Source organism: Eubalaena glacialis, chromosome 10, assembly GCF_028564815.1.
Source record: "Eubalaena glacialis isolate mEubGla1 chromosome 10, mEubGla1.1.hap2.+ XY, whole genome shotgun sequence".
NCBI classification, from domain to species: Eukaryota; Metazoa; Chordata; class Mammalia; order Artiodactyla; family Balaenidae; genus Eubalaena; species Eubalaena glacialis.
The window spans coordinates 97,487,532-97,504,872 of record NC_083725.1 but is presented as its reverse complement, the minus strand read 5'-3'; the positions used below and the strand labels follow the sequence as shown (position 1 = coordinate 97,504,872).

General features: G+C 44.5%; 1 protein-coding gene across 3 annotated transcripts in view; it reads right to left on the bottom strand.

The window, feature by feature from the left end:
- EHF (ETS homologous factor) overlaps positions 1-16,872 on the bottom strand; it is a 42,162-nt gene extending 25,290 nt beyond the window's left edge. For 2 of the 3 annotated variants that reach the window (XM_061201576.1, XM_061201577.1), the window contains exon 1: positions 16,714-16,872. The gene's annotated coding sequence lies outside the window, so the exon portion shown is untranslated. The remainder of the gene's footprint in view (positions 1-16,713) is intronic. The other variant, XM_061201574.1, reaches the window with a different exon arrangement.
- Between the last annotated feature and the right edge of the window lie 469 nt (positions 16,873-17,341).

The following is a 17,341-nucleotide window of genomic DNA, read 5'->3' as shown; positions in this document are numbered from 1 at the left end:
CAGCATAAATTGCTACTTGGGCTATTAAAAACTGCACACCAAAAAAAAAGGTAAATCTTAATTCAAACCGAAAGAGTGAAATGCAATGTGGGTGATGCAGCGTTTTTCCATCTGCATTCTCTTATCCCCCCTTCGTGTATACAAACAATCGGAGGAAACTTTTTGCCCCGTGTGATTGTCTTGACTTGCACATTCGCCCAAGACATCACCCTTTGCACGGCAGTTCTAAAACTGACACTTTGGGCGACCGAAGTCTGGAGCCACGCGTGGGACCCAGTCGACTACAGTAGATGGTACCTCATGCCAGCCTTCTGGCCAGGACCTATTCCACCTTAGGCAGCAATTCCCCGGCAAACAATGGGCCACTAAGGTTTGACCAGTCCGAACCCATTTTGGCAGAGAGACGGCACCGTGCTGTGCTGGGGTGGCCACAGACACTCTTTACTCCCCTACTTTGTTAAGTGGCAGTTCGGGGTTAAACACAAATTCCCACAGAGCCCTAAGTTGCTAGGGTCTCAGACCACTTCTGGGCCACCCACGCATAAAGGCGATCTACCACCTCTGTACCCGCTCTACCAGACCTTCATCAAAGGCTAAATTCCCTTCGAGCACCAGCTTGACCACCACGCACAAGGAGGACCAATGGATCGGGGTGGAGGCCATCAGAGCACTTGGCCTGACCCTAAAGTTTAAGAGTCTCACATTTTAGCTGCTGCTCCGTGGCACAAATGGGAATGCATGAGAAAGAGTCTCACTAACATCTGGGTTGAAAGGGCATACTCAAGGTGTGAGGAGCTTCAAACCCAGCCCGATGCTGCTGCATTTCTGGAGGGCAGCTCTTACAGTGACTCAGATGGTGAGGGTTGAAATCTTGATTCTGCCCCTTGGCAGGCTGTCTTGACCTTGGGGAAGTACCATCCTCTCTAAAGTCTCAATTTCCCCCTATGACAGAAAGTGGGAGAAATAGAGTTGAAGTGCGGATTAAATGAGAATGTTTAATATATGAGAATGTAAAGTTCTCACACATTATCTCATACGTGGCAAGTACCCAGGAAATGTTAGCAGTTATCATGGCGTCTGCCCGGGGATCTCTCTCTAAACTGTGCTGGTTGGCTTGGGCGACATTCTTGGGGTCGGGTTAGACCCTTCAGAGGCAGGATGGTGTAATGGTGGGGAATTCCAGGCTCTGGAGTCAGATGGCCATGGTTCAATCCCTGGCTTTGCCAGTACTAATGGGGCAAGCTTGGACAAGTGATTCAACTTCTCTTGAAGGTCTCAGTTTCCTCATTGATAGAATGGTATGAAAAGTGTTGATAGATGATATGAAAAGGGTTGTTGAAAGACAAAATGAGATGATACCTGTAGAGTGCTTGGAAAAGCGCTTGACACGTATTAAGTACTTGGTAAATTTTAGCTGGTTTTTATAATCATTATTATCATTTCTTTTTGTTTTTACTTTGGGGTTTATTTATTTATTTATTTATTTATTTATGGCTGTGTTGGGTCTTCGTTTCTGTGCGAGGGCTTTCTCTAGTTGCGGCAAGTGGGGGCCACTCTTCATCGCGGTGCGCGGGCCTCTCACTATCGCGGCCTCTCTTGTTGCGGAGCACAGGCTCCAGACGCGCAGGCTCAGCAATTGTGGCTCACGGGCCCAGTCGCTCCGCGGCACGTGGGATCTTCCCAGACCAGGGCTCGAACCCGTGTCCCCTGCATTGGCAGGCAGATTCCCAACCACTGCGCCACCAGGGAAGCCCTATTATCATTTCTTTATTGTGTTGTGGCTATTATTTTGTTGAGTCTCCAAGGAGGAAATTGAGGGTTAAGTTCACTTCAAGCAAGGCTTCTAACTTCCACCATTTACATAATATTCAGCAATCCCAGCTGGCTGGCACAATCTAGCCTAGGGCTGGACTCGTGCCTCCCCACTCCGCATCCTGGGCTGCTGGGTGGACGCCCCGTTAGGCTGAGCTATGGACAGCGTCTCTCAGCCCCTGCTCACAGAAGCCGTGCTCCGCCCCTCTGGGCATGCATCCTTCCTGCTCCCCTTTGTCCCACCAGGCACACGCTGCCTGAGGCTGCCAGGAGCAGTGGAAGGGCACACGTCTGCAGGCCTTGGGTTACCACCCGGCATGGTGCTCTCACACACCATGGCTGGTTTGCAGGTGCACAGGAGAGCAGCACATCCAAAGTGCGAGCTCCTGGCAGAGAATGGCCAGAGGATCTCTCTATCCTACTGGGTCCCTTAGCGCATGAACTGCTCATTTACTGGAAGAAGGGGGTCTGGGATTTGAGCTCATAGGGACAGAAAAATGAGGGGAAGGAGGCACCACTGGGACTTTGACAAGGGACCAGAGTCATGCACTCCAGAACCCAGGAGGCTCTGCCCAGTCTCGGGACTCCTACCGAGGCCAAGAACTGCTCCACTGGTCTCTCTTCTTAAACTCACAGAGAGAACCTGCCAGCAGAGACAAATGCAGCCCAGCTTGGGCTCACTTATCTGGAGCAAGGTGTGTCTTTTGCTCTGTGGTGAGGTTACTGAGACCTAGGACAAAATGCTGTAAAAATGAAAAATAAAAAAATAATAGTAATAATAATAGTAACTATACTATAGTAGCTAGGGTTTATTGAACATTTAAAATGTGCTGGCTCTGTGCTAATAGTTTTAAATACATTATCTCAGTCAATATTCACAATTACTCTGTAAGGCATTATGTCATTTAACAGATGGTTTATCCAAGGCTCAGAGAGGTTGGATAACTTGTTCAAGCTCACACAGTTTCGAAAGAATTGAAGCTAGAAGAGAATTCAAACTCCAAGTGTCTAGCAACAAACCCTGGGAACTTTCTGCTGAGAAGGGGGTGCCTTGCCAGAGAAGAAAGATGCCTTCAACTCATCCTCACCCCCATCCCCATTCCATACATACTCACAGCATTCTCCCTCTGCCATCTGGGGCCTCACACCTTTACCAGGTTTCTCCAAGATTACAAAATTCTCTGGTTCATTCAATCATGCAGTGACCTTGATTGAAACCCTTTTCCTTTTTGCCAGAGCAACCTGAAGCCATCACTCTTCTCAATATATTCAAGAGTTCTTTTTAGAATGAAAGGGTAGAACTCTGTCTTCATTCTGTCATACCTACGATATACTCAGGTAGGAATATTTAGGGTATGAAAGCTGGGCCAGTTTTACTCTTTTAGCCATTAATTACAGATTTATACACCTATATATTTATATACCCATACATACATATTTACACGCATATATATACATGAGTATATTTGCACACATATATAATATAAACTCTCCTTTTATGACTCAATAAAGTTATTTTTATTTTATATTTTGGAAATAAACTGGTCCATAATTCTTTGTGCTTCATCTGAATTAGCTCTCAGTCCAGAAAGTAGGGTTTGCTCTTTCTGGGAGGGTAAAGATACACTGGGAGCCACCAGGACCACAGAGCAGACCATAAGCAGGGCTTTGCCTGTATTCCCTGTTCCCAGCCCCAGGGGACTGGGAGTCAAAGCCATGGTCTGCCTTCTTCCCAGCTCCTTGATACATTCAACCACAACATCCCCAAATGGCCTCAGACCTGGCTGCCTTGTGTGGGTATTTTTACTCCTCAGGCCCGAGGAGCAATTAGACATTGTAAATAATTACTTTTGCAATGACAGTAATATCCAAACCATTCTCGGTCCTTAATCAAAGTTACCAGCAGGTGAATTCACAGCATTTGCCTAAAGGATGTTGCAACAGATTACTGACTTCCTGTTTCAATATGACTGTCATTTCAAGAGAACTACTCCCAACGAGGAGAAAAGAAAATTCAAGTACATGTGAAATCTAACTGAATGTAATACAGACAATAATTTGTGTTTTCCAAATGAAACAAAATGTGAATCAAGCTTGGGGAATGTATTTGATCCTCTCGGGATTACATCACAGGTAATTTCATACCCTCATAATGTGTTTTGAAACAGACATTTCATGTTCCCAGGGGCAACATCAGAAGCATTATTCCTGGGCTTTCAAGCGTTTACATGAGCAATGATGCCATATTGGGAGGCCAAGAGTTGATCCATTATAGATACACTTTACTGACTGTGAGCCATTTCGAAATATACATATTAGGCTGATCTTTATCAGTCTTGGTGCCAGATCCAGACAAGATGCAGATACTGACAGTGGACAGGCCCCAAAATTGATCAAAAAACAAGATTACCTTTCATGACCCCAGGAGCCTTTATCAATCTCGTTCAGATATGACAAACTAAGAAAAATAGGGCAAGCTTTGAAGCATAAAAGGTCACAGAGTCTTTTGAGACCTCAAGAGAAACTAGGGTTTTCTCCTCTTCAAAATGCACACCAGGTTTTGCACGTATTTTGTGGGCCCCAGGCCCTCTAAAGACCAGCCACTGACCCCTGAAGATCTATGGACACCATGGATCTTTAAAAAAAAAAAAAATCTCTCTTGCACTCATGTTGGATTGAAATGTAAAGAAAACTTTGCAGTGGAGTTAGGGTTGGGAGACAAGTCTACTCCGACCTCTGAGAGAAGGCCTGAGAGATTCTATTCTTGCTCTTACTTGACATGGGTGTTGCCTAGTTTTCCTATGGTGACACCAGGAGGGACCCCACTGTCCCTCTCCATCGACACCTAAAGTAGGGATCGTGCTGCATCCAGGAGAGTCATTCTGGACCTCTGTTTGGCAATGCAGTGAAGAGTTCACCATCCTCCCCACCACCCTGAACCTCAGTATCTCTCTCTCCACTAATCCTCGATCTCTATTCTAAAATCAAATAATCATAAAGTAAAGATCATATAGAAAAAACAAAAAAATCCAAAAACAAACAAACAAAAAACCAGGCCTACTTTTACAACCCTAGGTCTCTGTAGGTCTTTGGAAAGGTACAGGTACGGGGACTAGAGGATTACATTTATGGTGCTTGTTTTCCTACTTGACTGATGAAGCCGCACACGTGTTTCTCAAAGGTTGGTCTATAGGCCACCTGTATCATCATCACCCGAGGAGAAGTTAAATTTGAAGTTTCCTGAGGTCCCGCCCAGACCGTGAATCAGAATCTACATTTTTAAGACCCTCCCTTCACGAATCCTTAAGCACTCTCACAGCTGAGAGCTTCTGGCCAAAGATTCATCTACTTGCCTTCCCTCGATTTCCTACAACAAGATAACAAACTCCAGCAGATATCAGCCCTAAAAGAAACATCCATAAACACCAGGAAATCTTTGTAAAGTCAGAGACAATACATTCAATCCGAAGAACTCAAGCTCCAGTTCATCTGAGGATATTCTATCACTGCATTATTTGCAAACTTGAAATAAAGCTGTTCCTAATGTCCAGTACCACCAAATGGTTCAATGCAACAGTGCTCAACGAACTTACAGGTATGAGTCTCTGAAGGCCGAACAAACAAAGCCAGCCTCAGAACACAGTATTTGCAGAGGATTTTTGTAATGATTATTTCCATCAAAGGAATCTCATGGCTGGCTGAGTCAGCCCTTACCCCAACCACCCCCCCCCTACCTCAGCTCTTCCAAAGTTTACTTAACCACCTTGGATTTCAGACCTCATACCGAAGAAAATTAGTATCTTAGCCTTCAGCAGAGAGAAACAATCATCAAGGAATGTTTGTCCCACAGGTATAAATATTTATCTCCTCCAATTAATGTATATTTCTTGACTGTCTACTAGATGCTAGGCACCGTGCTGGGAGCTGGGGGCACAACAGTGAAAAAAACACAGAAGCTGCCCTGCTCGATTGGACCATCCAGAGAGGACACCACTTCTGAAAACAACAGTAGCTCTTTCCAAAATCATCTGACCTCATTCGCCATCTCCTGCTGGGGTTACCATGGAGCAAGAGGAGACAGAGCCAGGCAACCTGCTCTGGCATTTGGAAATCACCAAGCTTGGAAAGAACTTCAACTCCATTTAAAAACAGGACTGATCCTCTTCTCTCCGACAACCCCAAGCCCTCACCTTCACAGGAAACCCTCACCAAGACCTGGAGCTGGCAGCCATGAGTTTCACACGAAGCAGCCTCAGCCAAAACCAATCTCCACTCAGGGCAGAATAAAGCAGTTGGTTGTCTGGATGGCTGAATGTCTCTCCCCGAGACAATGGCGTGTTTATGTGTTGGAGGGTTAGGGGCAGGTTAACATAAAACCCACCGTAAACAGAGCTGTTAATTCAGTTGCTGGCAGGGGCTTCTGTTATCTTCTGAATACCTCCCAGAGGGTATAAGCCCTACCTTTGCATTTGAGTTGGCAGCAGAGTTATTTTTTTGCACCTGTTGCTCTGCTCCAATAACAACGCAGTTAAGCATTGATTTGTTGGAAAATAAACAGAAAAAAGCAAAGAAAGGCATCTGCCCAAACAGCCTGAGCTGGTTTGACAGAGCGTTCATGCCAATTTGTTCTTCCTATAAAAATCAAAGAAAAACCAGCGCTTTCAGTTTGGATGCTACCCTCCCTCTCCCTCAGAAGAAAAGGTGGTATCGAAGAGGCCAGCCAGAGCTGGCAGGGCCAAGGAGCCAGAAGACACTGTACTTTTCCATCGGCTGGTTCTGTGAGGGCGCTGAGGGGTGTCCAAGATCTGCAGAATGACATGGCCAGCCTCCAGCCAGCCCAGGTTAAGATCCTGAGTCAGATTAACAAGGGCGGAGAAGGGGCTGCTGGGGTATGATCAAAACCCAAACCACACTCTTCCAAATGGTTGACTTCTGAAAGTCAATATGGTTCAAGTAGTAGGTGTGGCCTGTGGGTACCTCCCTAAGCGGAGACTCGGCCTGCTTCTCCCAAAGATGTCTTCATCTAGCCCTGGGCAGCAAGCATAGTTTGAAAACTCCAGGTCCCTGGACCATAGCTTTCCCAGTGGGGAAGAAGGGAGGTTAGCCATACCTACCTCCAAGGCAAGATGTGTAGACTCACTCATGTCCCACCAAGCGACTTGTTGTGCCAGGTCCCCAGTGGAAAGGACCTAAGATGTTCACAGTGTGATGCCTGCATTAATTCAAGCATCATCGCGATCTCATTTCTCAACAGTTTGTCAATATCACATGAGGAGCTCAAGCCAAAAAGGGCCACAAAGGGCTAAACGAAACACTCAAATGGAGATCATGACGATACTAATTAAGCAGTGGTATCGTCACCCACCCTTCAACACACAGTGTCAGAAGAAGCCTCTTAATATCTCTTTTTAAGCCTTGAGCAGAAAGCCTAGGACGTGGGCAAGGCTCGCTGTTCCCCAAGATGACCACCTCCCCTCAGCTTTCTCTCAGCTGTTGGGCCTTCATTATCACCAGACCACTGGCTTAATGGGGGAGTCACAGCAGTGGGGGAAGGCCTCGGAAACGCCGCTTCTCAAGGAGCGTTACGAACAAGGTGTTCCGACAGAAGAGGGATATGGCTGGCTGAGCATTCCCAAGCATTCTTGTCATGAGCAGGGCAGGGAGTGGAGTGCCTTGGAACCAAACTGGGCGGCCAGAAAAATAAAAGATTTAACAACACCCTCAGTTGACTGAAAAATAAATAAGACCAAGGACGCAAGAATGTGGGAAGGGTGGAGGGAGGTAAGAGGTGGGAACCGGAGCCAGGGAGGGGTTGGGATGGACTTGGACAATGGATTTGACCATGCTGAGATTCAAGTGTCTTCCCAGAGAAAGACTAAGATGACCCAGCCAAGGAAAGATCAACAGCCACCAATTTAGAATCTCACAGACTGTATAATTGCAAAACAACAGACAAAATTATGACGAGGATGATAGTTTATATTTATTGAGTGTTTATGATGTGCTAGGAATTGAGCTAGGCTTTGCAGGAATTTCCTCACTTAATCCTTGCAATAGCCTCAAACGTTGGTACTAATATTATCCCCATTTTACAGGTAAGGAGGCACAGAGAAGTTAAGCAACTTACCCAAAGACACAGAGCTAGTAAATGGACTGGATATATTATAATAAATGTATTGGAGTGCGGAAGGAAAGTGCAGTACAACTCTTGTAGCTTTGAAAATGGATCCTTGTATTTCCAAAGACGAGGAGGATGTCTCTTTAGGATCGCATACTTTTATTTTTGAAGTTGAGATCCTTTAAGTACAGAGCCTTTAACTTTTTCCCTAAATGCGAACAAGAGGCATACTAAGCATCCTTGTGCCCTAATATGAAAGCTCTCTTAGTGTCCATCAGTGTGGATGCTACAGAAGCACCAGTTCACGGCCACGCAAATCCATTTGTCAAAACTTCAGCCTGGCTTCCTGTTGAAAGCCCCAGACTGACTCAGGAGTTGGGCTTGGCTGCTTGAAGCCACCTCAGACTTATTAGCCATGATAAAAGAGCAATAATAATAACAAGGAAACAAACTGTTGAAAAATTAAGGGAAAATTATGCCTCCTTTGGAAAAGCATCTGACGACTGAGCTGTCACACACAGGCCCTGATGTCAGACCTGCTGTGTTGTGGACGTCACACCCACAAGGGTAGGACTGTGAATGTGTCACTCTGGGAGCCTGCATTCCATCACTCAGAGAAGAACTCTAGGGAAGTCCTCCCCCTCCTCCACCAGGCGCATGACCCTGCAGCAGTTTGTAAAAACGTAGCCATAAAACACAGACAGAACTTCATTAGACTCGTTCCAGTATCATCTTTGCAACTTAAGAAACAAATAATATCTGAATTTTCTCACGAATTAGAGGATCTCCTCTTTAGAAGAAGTAGGGTTTTCTCTTTGTACAGACAATCATTAAACGACAATAGACAAGAAAGCCGAGTTCCTTTTTAGTGCCATCCTACAAGAACAATAGACTCTCAGCAACCCAAGTCTCATTTTTCCTTCCAAAACACACTTTGCTCCGCTTCTCCTAGCTCACTGGCCTGTGGATTAAACCCTCTGGAAAATAACAAATGAAAATACTCCTCAACAAGGCAAGCAACTGCCTATCAGAAATGTTTTCTGAGGAATCAAATCCCTTCCAGCCGATTATTCAGCCATCCCTCCCATTGCTTCAGTGGACACCTTTGACACTCAAACAAAATGACCCAACTCACCAACTCAAAACACCCAAGGTCAGCTAGATGAGCACGATGAGAATGAGTAGGGGCTCTCCCAGCAAGTTCCCGGCGTGCTGGCTTCCCAGCATCAGGAGCTGTCACATGTTTGAATAATTTCATCACATCCAGAGGGTGGCCCAGCTACATAATTTGCAGGGCTTGGTGCAAAGGAAAATTCGGAACCCCTTGTTCCAAATATATGAAGAATTTCAAGACAGCCACAACAGAGCATTAAACTAAGCACAGGGGCTTTCTAAGTGTTGGACCCTGTGTGACTGCAGTGGCTCTATCCCACTGACACTGGTCCTGTCCCAGGGGTCAGTCCCAACTTTTGCCTTCACCTGTACCCTTGCTTTATCATCATGGAAGGCAGGGGGAATCTTTGCTGTCTAAAGCTTTTCTGTCTAAAGCTCCTAAAGTAGTTAGGAGAATTAAATGAAATACGACATTGAACATGCCTGTAACCACACCTGGCTTACAGCAGGCACTCAACAAATGTTAGCTATTATTATTATTGTTGTTATTATTATTATTATTATTATCTTCATTATGCCAAGGTCCCTCGACAACTCCAAAGCTACCCATAGGCAAGAATGATGGGTGGGAAGAAAATACACCCCATTTCGACAGAGACCATGTATTAGCTACTGCTGTTCAGAAGTCATTTCATCAGCTCTGTGTGAGAGAGTGCTATAAATTAGGCATTCTTAGCTTTCTCTTTATACCATGGACCCATTTTACGCAGTCTGCTGAGGCTTATAGACCCCTTCTCAAAAAAATGCTTTTAAAATGACAAAGTAAAATAATAAGATTAGAAAGGAAGTTTATCTTGAAATACAATTATCAAAATACTTTAAAAATAAACGTGTGATATCATAATAACATATGTGCTTCTTTATTAGTACATTAAACAACAATATCTAGTGCAGGTCCAATAACTTCCGTAATATCAAAGTAGTGATGAATAGTGATATTTTGAGACATCTGTAACAAGTATAACATGATATGAAAATATCTGTAATTCCTCTTGGTGCCAATCAGTTACAGCTATTGCTACTGGGGAGTTTTGCTTACATTCATATTGAAATTGAATTGAATTCACACTGAATGTTGAATTTTAGTTAGATTACTGAAAATAAACATGTAATTTTTTTTTCCACATCCAAGTTCACAAACCCTCTGATTTCTCCCCATGGACACTAAGAGATCTTTGGATCCCAGGTTAGGAACCCTTGCTGTTTTACAGCTAGTACTGCTTGTTCAATTCAGATAGCCTCTTGAGACCACTTCCACATGGCCAGAAGCCTCAGTTGAACAATTTACAGGAGGCAGACCCTATAGTGCCTTGGCAAAATAAGTAGGAATTTTTTTAAAGCCTCTAGAATACCCAGAGTAAGTAATGCCTTAGCTGCAGTGGCCAGTAGGTATCTGGAGACACTCAAGAATTTAAGGGTTGGGCAACATATATAAAGTTGCAGTTAATCATGTGAACTGCTGGGAGGGAGATCAGTTTCTTCTGGAGGCCCCTACATGCCAGGCATCAAGAAGGGATAAAAATGTGCTATGTACCTACCCCAGGTCTTCCTTGGAACTGCCATGGGTGGTGGTTTGCAGCCAGTTCAACCCAAGGCTCCATTTGGAGTTCCCGGCTTCACATGGCTCATCCCATCTCCCTGCTGCCCACCTTCCCCACTGAAAACCCCATTGCAGTTCTTTCCCAAGGTCACAGTGCAGAACCAACATCGATCACTTTGAAAAACAAAATTCCAGAATTATTATCAGCCATTCCTACTCAATAGCGCCTCACTGAAAACACCCACGTTGAGCATTGACCCTCCGATTCCGTTCCACAAATTACTAATTGTGTCCTCACAAGTATTTGTCCAGGTGCTTTCAGAATCTTTGTCTAATTTAATCCTTACAACAGCCTGTGCAGATGTTATTAACCCTATTTTCCAGATGAGGAATTTATATTCCTGAGCTTACTTAATTCACCCAAAGTCACTCAGCTACTCGGTGGCAGAGTCGAATGTGAACCCAGGTATTCTGACTCTAACCTCCGTGTTCTTTGTACCACATTCCAGCTGCTTCCAGGCAACAAAAACTCATAGCCTCCTGCTCCTTCAGATACACAAGCAGCCAAAGTCTACTCTTCACCAACGTTCCTCAATCCACAGCCTGTGGCCAATAGAGTTAAGACAAGTGAAAGGTAAGCTAGGTGCTCTCTGATTTTCTCAGTGGACATAATTGAGACAGAGGCTGAATTTGGGCCAAATCTAAAGTCCTTTGCAGGGGCTTCCCTGGTGGTGCAGTGGTTGAGAATCCGCCTGCCAATGCAGGGGACACGGGTTCGATCCCTGGTCTGGGGAGATCCCACATGCCGCGGAGCAACTAAGCCCATGTGCCACAACTACTGAGCCTGTGCTCTAGAGCTCATGCTCCACAACTACTGAGCGCATGTGCCACAACTACTGAAGCCAGCGCGCCTAGAGCCCGTGCTCCACAACGAGAGAAGCCACTGCCATGAGAAGCCTGCGCACTGCAACGAAGAGAAACTAGGGGCTTCTCTAGTTTCTCGCCGCAACTAGAGAAAGCCCGCACGCAGCAACGAAGACCCAACACAGCCAAAAATAAATAAATAAATAAATAAAATAAATTTATTTTAAAAAATAATAAACTAAAGTCTGTTGCAAAGAAAACATTTTGTCAGTAGTCACTTGGAGACAAGGCTGAAATAATCTTCACCTTTCAGACCCCACTTACCTCATCCAATAGGATATATCATTAGCCCTACTGAGGGAATTTTTTAAAGGTTCCTAAGAGGGACCCCAAAAAAAATCTCTATGAGACAGTCATATGCTCCAAGCTCCACTGTCATACACAAAAGTAGAAGACCTTCTTCATATTCCAAAAAAGACTCAATAGACTTTTGGAAGAAGTACGCATCAGGCAAAGAAAGGGCTGGCAGGCAGACTAAAATTTCTCAGATCCACAATTGTACCAATAAAGACCTAGCCTCCAAGATTGTTTATGTGGTGTCTATAATATAGAGTGAGGGGGATGTGACAGAATAGGAAATTTTAAATTCAACACAATTACAACAACATCAAAGAAATTGTACATCTAGATAAGGTCCTACAAAAGTAAAAATAGTTATTTTAATAGTGGGGTTCATGAGGTGGTCTAATAGTCCAATGATCAAAATATTATAGTAAGCATTTTGGCTCCTTTTGATTTGGGGCTTGGTTTTCATCAGAAAGCATGTTTGGAATGCACCTCTGCTGGCCACATTTTAAATAGGCAGATACCCTTAATAACAACGAAGATGCTCCTGAGAAAGGACAGGAAGGAGGTTCTAAGGGCTGGGGTGTGGGGGAAGATTGGAAGAGAAGCGATAATGTGAATCCAATGAACCAGAACAAGGGGCTCAGCCCCATAAAACAAACCGAAGACAGAGTGTGCTTAGGTGCTAGCGAAATCAATTTTCAAAGAAGTATTTTACAGGGTATCTCTTTTAAAACAAGGCCAATTAAAACCCTGGTAGCCTCTTTAAATGGGCCATCCTGCTTGACCCTATTGCAAGCTTTGGTTGCTCCAGATTCGGGCCAAGGGCCTCTGGGAAGACCAGGCTCTCCAGGTGGGCTGCCCAGTGGCTTGGCCAGCCATGTTCCCCTTCTGATGACCCCTCGGGTCTTCCTCTTGGAGAAATGAGCCCATGTCCATCCCATCTACCCAATAATTCATGGACAGTCAAACGAACTGATCAGCACCACACAAGCTGAGTAGCCTCCACGGGGTCCTGAGTGTTCACTTTTCAGCCGGCTGCTTTCGTGTTTTACAGAAGACAGCATTAGAGTGCGTACCCGTGTACACCAATGGCTCCCGGTGGTCACAAAACAGTCAGCTGCATCAACTTCTACACTCGCACCAACTTCAGATAAATCAGGCAATTGATGAAGATGGGATGTTGTCATGGGAACAGCTCAAGCACCCCTAGTAAAGGTATCTAGTCTTTAGTACCTCCATCAGGTACATCTCTTGGCCAAAATTCTGAAGACCCCAAGGAAGCCACTTAAGGGCTCCTACTGGTCTTCTTTCCTGTCTCATCCTTAGGAAGGCATCTCCCACCCTATTCTCAGCTTTCACAGACTCAAGCTAAACCTGCTGAGCTCTAGGCATAGCTAGTTTCCCTGGGTCATCAGATTCTGAGGGCCGCAGTGGATCTTACGGATGATCGGATACAAACTCCTTTGTCCAAATGAGGAAACAAAAGCCCAGAGAGGTGGAGTGTATTGCTCTGGGAACACAGCTTTGCTGGGACTACAAAACCAGGTCTCCTGACTGCCAGTCGCATGACTGTCCTGCACCCTGCCTCGTCCACACCATGCTCCAATCACTCAAAAACGTGAGTCTGGAATTCTTCAAGGAAGGTTCTTAAAGAAATATCTTTTTTTCCCCCTCTGAAGTCCAATGAATTTTTTATCAAATAACTCTGAGGGATCCATGGAAATTTCTACTCCAGCACATCTCAGCTTCCCGACATCAAAGCCACTCAGCTTGAACATATGTCCCATCCTAACATTAGCTGCTGTGGGAAGCCATCCTCCCCCACTGCACTCCTTGTTTCCTGTGCAGCTTAATAGTCTGGGCTTTAAAACCCTGTCCGATTTAAATAAACGTAATAGTCACACATGTCTAATAAGAGCGCAATTGCAGCTCCTCAAAACGAATCCAATGATTTAAAATCCTATTATGAAAAATTAGATAAGAAAACATTAAATAAAGTTTATTATCTTCTCTGTCTCTTCAGTTATTCAGCAATAGATTTAAGAGAAGTCCAGCACCATACGGCTGCCTCCCTGCCTCTGTCTTCAGGTGACAACCCCCAGCTCAGACAGAGCCGGCGTGGCTCACCCAGGCTGACAGCCCCACACGGTCAGTTACCCAGCAACAAAGCCAGGATTAGAAGCGTGGTCTCAAACACCAAGGCTACATGGAGCCCAATCCTCCCAACTGGCCCCTCCCACAACAGAAATGATTGTCACTTAAATTCTACCGGAGAGAGATCCTAACGAGAGAGATAGGCTGAAACGGCCGAAAAACGTATCACCGAAAATCAGCTTCTGACTTTATATTTGATTCCTTCAAACCGTGGTGTTGCTTCTCAAGTGTGTTAGCAATTTCTACCACTGTGTTCTTGGTATCCACCCTACCCCATCTCCCAGAGGTCTTTTAAAATCCCATCTGTTCAAAAGGACTTAGGGAGGACTCCAACTGCTGGAAGAGGGGGAAGGACTGAATCACTTTTTAACGATTTGTATAAACCTCTATGGCTGGGCTTGATGCTTTAACATTAAACAGGCTTCCTACACTGAGTTTTCAAAAAGCAAAGAACACAGCCCAGTGCTAACTCTAATTTGGGGGTGGAGGTATAGGTGGGGTTGAGGAAGAAGTAAAACATTACAAGATTCCAGAAAGCTAAATTCTACTTCCTGGAAATGAACTTTGACCCAAAGCACTCACTTTCTGGCCTAGGACCTGATCTGAGTTCCTTCCAATTTCCAATTAGCTAACTGAGTGCACTTGAGTAAATATTTTAACCTCTCACTTTCCATTTTGTCTCAGCCTTTGAAGTCGTCAAAAAGGTAATGAAAGAGGATCTGCATAAAGTTGGTAAATTAATGGCAGCATAAAGGTGGAATCATGACTGTGAATGTAGAGCTTCTCAGAGGTCCAGAAAGGCCCAAGGCATTTCCATTTGGGGGAGCTCACAGTATATTTTAAAAATGGGGAAAAAAAACAAAATGGGGAAAAAAATCAAAAAGGGGTTGTTTGAATTTAACAAATAGATGCTTTTTAACACAAAAGAACAAATATAATTGAATTTGAGATCTTTCATACATATGAGGCCTGGATCAAAGGTATCACCCTACCCACAACCACCCTAAAAAGGTCTCGACTAATGCCGCCATCTTGAACAGTAACACAAGAGAACTTACAGCACGGTTGTTCCCTCAAAGTTACTTTCTTCTAAAATGCCTCTGTAAAATAGTTTGGAAACATGGAGGATTGTCTCCATTATATTTATTATTTTTTCAAGTGTGATCACACACTTCCAAATGACCCTCGTTCCATGTTCCCACTGTTTTTTAAAGTCTATCCATATAAGCCATGAGTGATGGTGTGGGAATAATGTGATCCTACCCGACTTCAGATTATAAGATGGAATTGATGAGTTATTTCATAGTCTCAGAATTCTAGGTCTCAAAAAGAGGATAAGTGGAGCCTTCTGCAAACTCCAAATGCAGCTATTAAAGTCATTCTTTTTCTTTTTAAGAATTAAAGATTATTCACTGTTATAGAGCTCCATAAAGTCATTCTTAAAATCTCTTAACAGCCTTTCCTGGTAGCATCTCTTACCCCTGAAGTTCTTCCCAATAACACGACTTCATCTCTCCTGTTGGAAATCAACTCTTCCCTTGACCTCAGTGGAATTAGCGCATGGCCACTCATGATCCCCAACTACGCTTTTATGCAGTGAAAGGCTCTATCTTATCACATCCTCACAGCCATGCCTATAGAACCAACTCCTGAATTAGACCTTCCACAGAAAAGTTCTCAAGTCCAAACACTCACTCACTTTAACCCTGTTACTAAGGTCAGTGCAGATAACCAGCAAGACACCTGTGAACTTAGACTCACAGAAGCTTATGCTTCATCATAACAAGACACATGCTCCCACAATCCTAGGAGTATCCTAAATCTTGGCAAAGACGGATGGTGAAAATATAAATTTCCTGACTCGGCGTTGTCATTTACCAGAACAAGATTAACTCCCCACTGTTTCCAGTTCTATCCACACATAGGCCAATTCTTCTCCATCGTGTCCAAGCAAAATCAAAAGAGCCCCTGTCTTAGAAGGCATTTGGGGCTGCTGACTCACATCTGCCTGTCTGGTCATAGTATCCCATCATGGAACAAACAAAGGGTTAGTTTGTCCCCATATGAAATGACAAAACTCTTTGCCAAAATTGTTTTTGTTTTTTGTTTTCTGGACAGAGATGTGCAGTTCTCCCCAATACCCTTGCCTACCTGGGCTGCCTGACCACTTTTTCCAATGTGGGTGCATACACCCTTGCCTGTTTCCAGCCATTTTCCAACACCAGAATATACTGAAGATAATCTGCCTTTCTCTACAACTAATGTAATGAGTCAGAAAAACTACCAACAGAAGACATCTCTAGAAAGTGAGAACATGTGCTCTGAGCCCCCATAGCTATTCAGCCAACCAGTACTTCACTGAGAAGAACCTATCCCCAGCTTTCAGAATTTCAAAATTCAATCCAGGGAAATGGCTTTGTCGCAGAAAGAGAGGGAAACCAGGGGGCTTTCAAATTCACAGTGATCGAAGACGAGACTCCATGCAGGGAGTTCACAGATAACATCCAAAGTTGCCCTGCTGCCCACCAAAATAAAATCCCAAGACAACACAGTGAGGAAAGCACAGCTGAGGCGAGCTTCACTTCCTGCCAGCTGCCTCCGGGAGTCTGGTTTATTTTCACCTGTCTGATTCAAGGCAGGTTTCTCCTTCCACTCAGGTATTTGAATTCCAGATTCAAAAGAAGGTTTAAAAGTAAGGACTTACCTCATTTACCTAAAGATTCTGGGTGGGAAATCCAATAGCTGTAGTGAATGGAGGGAAGGTAGCGAGCAGCGCTCACGCCAGCTCCTACAGGGACAGGGAACCGGGAGTGTTATCACGTCTGAGCTCTCATCAGAGTGAAGATCAATGCACATGACAATAATTTTAAATCATTTTGTAGGATGTTAAGCAATAAGCCACCAACCGGGAATTCCCTAAGTCACTTCCCCCTCTTCTGATTGGCTGCTGGGCCCTTTAAAAAAATAAAATAAAGGATTACAAACATTTGCTCATTTGCATTTGGCCAACTCACACGTTAGCGTTCAAACAAAACAGGTCTAACCAGGTTATGCCTGTGTCTCGAGAACAGAGACAACCTGTTAATGGATGAGGAATTGATTTGGTGGTGACTGTTCTTTCCAACTTAGAGGCTGTTTCAGGTGAAAAGCACCAGGCTTGCTCCCCAAAGACACCAGCAGGAATGGAGAATGTAAGAACAAAGTGAGCAGAAGCTCAAATCTGGAGGAGATGATGGTACAGGGGATTCGGGAGCGCTCTTAAACCTCTGTCTCATGTACTAGTTTGTATTCGGTCCACTCTGCTTTGACATCAAGGTCTTTGCCCTGGCCAC